We start from the raw sequence: 6,769 nt of genomic DNA on the forward strand, positions 1-6,769 counted from the left end.
ACAGAGCAGATAGTCTGACAGCAGGGGGAGGGAAATTATTGGGAACAATTCTGAGGGACAGTTTGAATCAATAACTGGGAAGGCAGGAAACAATTAGGGATAGTCAACACGGATTTGGTAAAGGAAGACCCTGTCTGATGAATTCAGCTGAATTTTCTTTGAAATTATGATTGAAAATGTTGATGAGGGCAGTGCAGATGTTGTGGGTTCCTTGGAGTTCACTAAGGCCTTTGACAAGGTCCCACATGGAAGGCTGGTCCAAAAGGGAAGAGCCACTGGGATCCAAGGCAAGTTGGCAAATTGGATCCAAAACTGGTGGAGGGTTGTTTCTGTGATGAGAAGCCTTTCACCAGCGGGTGTACCACAGGGATCTGTGCAGGACCCATCGCTGTTTATTATGTACATTAATGAATTGGATGTGGTAGCAGAAGGTTTACAGATGGCACGAAGGGTGAGGGTGTTGTCCACAGTGAGGGGGATGGTCTCAGGCTATAGTCTGAAGGTTGAGGTTGGGACTGAATTTCAAGCGTCATTTCAATCGATAAGGCAGACAAGAGCACAGCAGGCAATGAGGGAAAACCGATCAATTAAACTGCACTTACTTTGATGAAAAAGGCCTGAAAGATAAGGCAAATGAGCGCGTGGCATGGATGGCAACATGGGACTGAAATATCACAGGTATTACAGAACAACAGCTGAGGGAGGGACAGGACCGGCAGCTCCATGTTCCAGGGACAGATGCGGGAGGAAGGACAGAACAGGAAACAAAAGTGGACGGAGAGTGGAGTTCTTGATTCGTGAAAAAAAATACTGCAGCACTTAGACAGGGTATGCCTGGGGATCGGCCAGTGAAATTCTCTTAGTGGAACTGAGAAATAAGGATGAGTCATTGCTTTGATATGACTGTATTACAGACCCCCAACAGTCAACGGGAAATAGAGCAGCAAATGTATCAGGAGATCGCAGACATCCAAGCATAATAGGGTTGTAATGGTCGGGGATTTTAATTTTCCATACCTAGACTGGGACTGCCATAATGTATACAGCTTGGATAGGAGGAATTTGTTCAGTATGTTCAAGAAAACTGTCTCAGTCAATATGGAAATGGCCTGACTGCAGAAAGGGATAAAACCTGACCTCCCCTTGGGAATCAAAAGTAGGGAAAGGGACTGAAGTGTCTGTAAGGGAACACTTTGGCAAAATTACCACACCTCTATCAGTTTGAACATAAATTTCATGTCAGAACTTACTGTGGAGAAACTCTGGGGAAGTCAGGGAAATAAACAGTGTTGTCTTCACAAGAGTCCACATTGGCGAACATGAAGTACTGAAGGTTTTAAAACGCATAAAAATTAGACAACTCTCTCTGAACTAATCAGGTGTATCCCATGACATTGGGGAGGGAGGTGGTTATGGAAGAAATTGCGGGGTCCCTTAGAGAGATATTTCTATCAAAGACAGCTACAGGTAATGAGCTGGGAGTCTGGAGGGTCATTAATGTTGTGCCAGTATTTAAGAAAGGCTGTGAGTGGAAGCCAGGGACCTAAACACTAGTTACCTTGATGTCAGTGGTGCGAATGTTGTTGGAAGCGATTCTGCGGGACAGGAGTTACATGCATTTGGAAAGGCAAGGATTGATTAGGGATAGTCAGCACAGCTTTGTGCATACGAAGTAGTGTCTCGCAAACTTGACTGAGTTTGTTGAAGAGGTGGTTAACAAGATAGATGAAGACAGAGCAGTAGATACTGTCTATCCTGACTTCAGCAAGGCCTTTGACAGGGTTTATCCTGGTGCATTGGTTAGTAAGGTTAGATCACATGGGATCAGGGAGAGCGAGACAAACGGACACAAAATGGGCTTGACAGTAAGAGACAGAGGGTAGTGGGAGAGGGTTGTTGTGTGGACTGGAGGCTCTGACCAGCGGTGTGCCATAAGGATTGGTGCTGGGGCCACATGTGCATTATTTACATAAACGAGAATATAGGAATTATTGTTAGTAAGCAAAATAAGTGTTACAGTGGGGAGTGAAGACAGTTATCGAAGAGGCTCTTGTTCAACTGGACAAGTGGGTCAAGGAATGAAAGATGGATTTTAATTAATGGATTTTGTTAAGACAAAACAGGGACGACTAATACTGTTAATGGTAGGGCCACGTTCAATGCTGTCGAACAGACAGTGAGACCAAGGGGTGCAGTGACATTGTTCCTTGTCAGTGGTGTCACAGGTGGACAGGGTGGTGAAAGCGGATTAGGTACACTTGCCCGCATGGGTCAGAGCATTGAGTTGGTACATCATGGTACGGCTGTACAAGACATTGCTGGGTCCCCAGTTGGATTACTGTGTAGAATCCTGATTTTCCCGATTTAGGAAGCATTTTCTGAAACTGTACAGACAGAGCAAAGACTGACGAAGATGTTACTGATACTGGAGGGTTTGACTTATAAGGATAGGATGGATAAGCTGGAAAGCACAACAGTGGGAATGAGATAGCTTTGACAGATAAGGATAAGGAGAATGCAAGGAAATTCTACAGCATACAAGTACAAAAAAGCAACTAGAGAGACAATAAGGCCCCTCAGGTGTGGAACCACAGGAGATGGGCGAGACCTTAAATGAATATTTCATGTCAGAACGTACTGTGGACAAAGACTAGGAAACAAAGGGAAAGAAATAGTGATGTCTTGTAAAGAGACCCCATTACAGGAGAGGTGATGCTGGATGTCTTAAAACACAAATGTAGAAAAAGCCCTAGGTCCTGAACAACTGTATCCCAGAACATTGTAGCAAAGTAGTGGCAGGGACACGAGCAGAAATATTTATATCATTGTCCTTCGTATTTCCATTGGGCGTAGGTGGCTGAGGGGTGACCTTATAAAGGTTTATAAACCATGAGGGGTACAGGTAAGGTGAATAGTGAAGGTCTCTGTCCCAGGGTAGGGGAGTCCATAACTAGAGAGCAGAAATTTGAGGTGAGAGAGGGAAGTCTTAAGAGTGATCAGAGGAGAACATTTTTCACAGAGAGCATGGTGCACGAATTGAATGAGCTGCCAGGGGAAGTGATGGAGAGAAGCACAATGACAACATGAAAAAGACATTTGGGTGGATACATGGAGAGGAGAAGGTTTGAAGGAATACCGGCCAATTGCAGAGAAACGCGACTCGTTCAGGAACCTTGTTCAGCATCGACTTTTTGGATCGAAGCAAAGGTTCTGTTTCCGTGCTGCATGACTCTGTCATTGGAGGAGGAGACGACCGAGATAAGGCACACTGTAGACACTGAAGCAAGTTACAGAGATAGGGGTGGTAGTCTGGAATGCGGCTCATTTCAAATATGTGGAGGGACTATAGGGAAGGGAGGAGGTTACAGGGTCAGGAACTGTTATAGGAGTTAAAAATTATTGAAGACACCGGTCTATGTGACATGCCATAGATACAATGTTGGAGATGGAAATACAGAACAGAAATCACAGGCAGCATTCCCACCCTCTCTTGGGAAGCCTGCTTTCCCCTCTGTTGTACGATGTTCACTAAGACAGCACAGCCTGTGACTGTGACACTCCCGACACTGTCTGAGTACAACATAACTTACAGCAGGGGTGGTGATTGAGCCTGAGGTGTGTCTGTACTCTGCTCCCCCTCCAGCACTGTATCTATGTCATGTCTTGTTAGCCGATATATGGAGCCCTCTCATTGCTCTCTGCTCTGTGCACTGTAAGTGATCTTACCTCACTGCAGGATTTATTGAAGGATCCAGATCTCCCTTCCCTTTGTCTCTCTGTCGGACCAACCATCTTCAATGTGGTGATGGACGAGACACCCAGCAGCTGTGAAATTTATTGAATCAGGACCTTCCTGAGTACCTACAGGAGACAGACAAATAGACAGAATGGGAATTTATACTGACATAGTGAGAGTTACACACGGAGAATGGTCCTTAGTAAAACAGAGATCTGGAAAGTCCCAGACTCCGTCCCTGGCCTGTGCTGCTGCATCTCTCTGGAGTGGAGAATTCTGTTGGCTCAGGATCTGGAGTAGCTATAAAAGCGAGGGGCATTGACAGAGACAGCAATGAGACCCACACAGTGAGGGATACCACATGGAGAGAGATACTGAGTGATATCACCAGAGTGCTGGAAGGTATCAGGCTCAAACAATCATGTCAGAAGGCTTCAGAATCAAACAATTGTGTGGGAAGAAGGGGTTCTGCTTCATGATTGTATAACTGGTCAGGAATGACCAATCTGTGAGCAGGCGAAGTGATGGCCTAGTGGCATTATTGCTAGAGCATGTATCCAACACCTCAGCTAATGTTCAGGGGAGACAAGTTTGAATCCCACCATCAGAAATGGGGGAATTTGAAAACAATACTTTTAAAGATAATAATTAATAATCCATAAATAACTATGCGACAATAGCTGATGTACAAAAAGTACTTGTCATTTCGAGAAGGACACCTACCTATCCTCACATGGTCTGCACAACATACCCACAGCAAAGTGTTTGTCTCTCAATGACCCTCTGAAATGGCTGAGCAAGTTACTTAGTTCAAGGGCAGCTGGGGCTGGGAAAGAAAGGCAGGTCAGACAGAGATACCGACATCCCATGAGTTAATAAAAACAATCCCGTTGCACTGGGCCCCACTGGAACCATGATGGGACAAGTGTCCTGGCCAATCATGTCGGTAGGTTTATGGACAAGGATGTAAACTGACAGAGAGGATGCAGAGACAGGATTCAGGTGAAAGGAGCTTTCCAAACCCCAATAGAAAAGGGAAACATCGGAACAGCATGGTAATGTGCCTGAAGACAAACAGAAAGGAACAGGATGGGAAAAAGTTTAGTTAAAACCGTACATCAGTGAATCAGTTTGTGACAGGAAATTGTGGGAAAGAGTAAATTATGTTTTGTTTGGAATGGACAAAGTCTCTGCAATGGGGTAGATGGATTTGTGACACAGAGATAAAAGAGATTTAGACAGCAGAGAGATGTGGCTCCAGGGTGAACAAAAGGTGGAACATAAGTATTCAATGGTTCACAACCTTGTGGAAATTCTGGAGAAATGGGCAACGCTAACAATAATGGGTAAGAAAGGCTTTACAGAGAAAGCATTTGGTCTCATATCATGAAGTAGAGTCAGTCTGAATGTACATTCTGGCTACTACTTGCCAAGGACACAAGCAGCAAAACAGTTTCAGCAACCGAACAGCATTTCATTGCTCATCACTGCGATGAATAGGAATCAACTGGAATTTTTAATAAAAGCATTGTGATAATTTTGGGAAACTTCAATATTCCCAAAATCTGGGACATTCACACTGACAATTGCGATATTGGAAGAGGAGTTCAGAGAATTTTTTTTAAGTGTTTCTTTGAATAATACATTGTGCAACTGGCTAGGGATGTAACTATCTCAGAGCGACCGTTGTATGATGAAACTTAGTGAATGAGTAATGTCACCTGGAGAGATCCTCTGGGAAATTGTGAGAAAATGCAGTTCAAAGAAATATAAAGTTTTAAAGTGAATCACAGAAAGGACAAGCTACAACTACAAACAAAAATAGCCAATTACATGAGTTTGAGAGGAGAACTGACCAAAATAAACAGGCGAAACAGACTGAAACGTGTGTCTGTAAATGAACAGTGGAAAACATTTGAAGCAACAGTGTAAATCATTCAAATAAAGGACATTCCATTGGAACATACATAACTTCAACAAGAAATCCCCACTGGTCCCTTACTCAGGACAAAAGGGTTCATACTAGATTATGAGGCTGAGAAGATCACCAAAAAGTACTTAAAATCCTGAAGTAAGAGAGTGTTTTAGGAGTAAGTCTAAAAGGGATTGCAACGGGTCTGCTACCAGGGGGAGGGCATTGGGAAGGGGTAATATTGTCAGGGCATATTGAAACGATAGGAACAGGGAGAATGGAAGGTGCTGGAGGTGGTGAGAGTGTTACAGAGAGTGGTCATGGCCTGAACGATGTTACAAAGCCAGTATGGATTGCTGCAGTTGGAGGGATGTGCAGAGGTAGGGAGGGTCATAGGTATTTTTATTTATTCATTCATGGGATGAGACTGCCACTAATTCGACCATCAATCTTCCGCCCCCCACTGCTACTTGCCCAGATGGTAGCTCATAGTCAGCCAAATTGTTGTGGGTCTGGAGTCACGTGTAGGCCAGACCAGGTTAGAGTGTCAGATATCCTTCCCTAAAGGAAGTAAGTGAACTAGATGAGTTCATCCTGCTGATTGACAATGGTTTCATGGTGGTCTTGCTAATGTCTTGTACAGATACACCATGACATCCTACTCCTACTCTCAATGCTCTGACCAATGAAGGTAACCACCCCAAACACCTGCTTCACCAGCCTGTCTACCTGTTACACCACTTTCAAAGAACTGTGTACCTGCATCCCTGGGTCTCTGATTGACAACACTACCTAGGGCCCGAACATTAACTGTACAAGTCCCACCCTGGTTTGTTTCACCAAAATGGCACACTTCACATTTATCTAATTAAACTCCATCTGCTATTCTTCATCCCACTATCCCAATGTACTGTTCATCCTGTTGTATCATAGATAACCTTCTTCACTGTCCAGTTTACCACTAATTTCAGTGTCACTCAAAAAACGTACTTACCACAAAACCAATATTGCCATCCAAAACATGTATCCAAATGACAAACAACAGTGGGCCCACTACACCGCTGGTCACATGCCTCCAGTCAGAAAAACAAAATGTCTCCCATCATCCTCTGTCTCCTACC

This window comes from Chiloscyllium plagiosum, chromosome 8 (genome assembly GCF_004010195.1).
Source record: "Chiloscyllium plagiosum isolate BGI_BamShark_2017 chromosome 8, ASM401019v2, whole genome shotgun sequence".
NCBI classification, from domain to species: Eukaryota; Metazoa; Chordata; class Chondrichthyes; order Orectolobiformes; family Hemiscylliidae; genus Chiloscyllium; species Chiloscyllium plagiosum.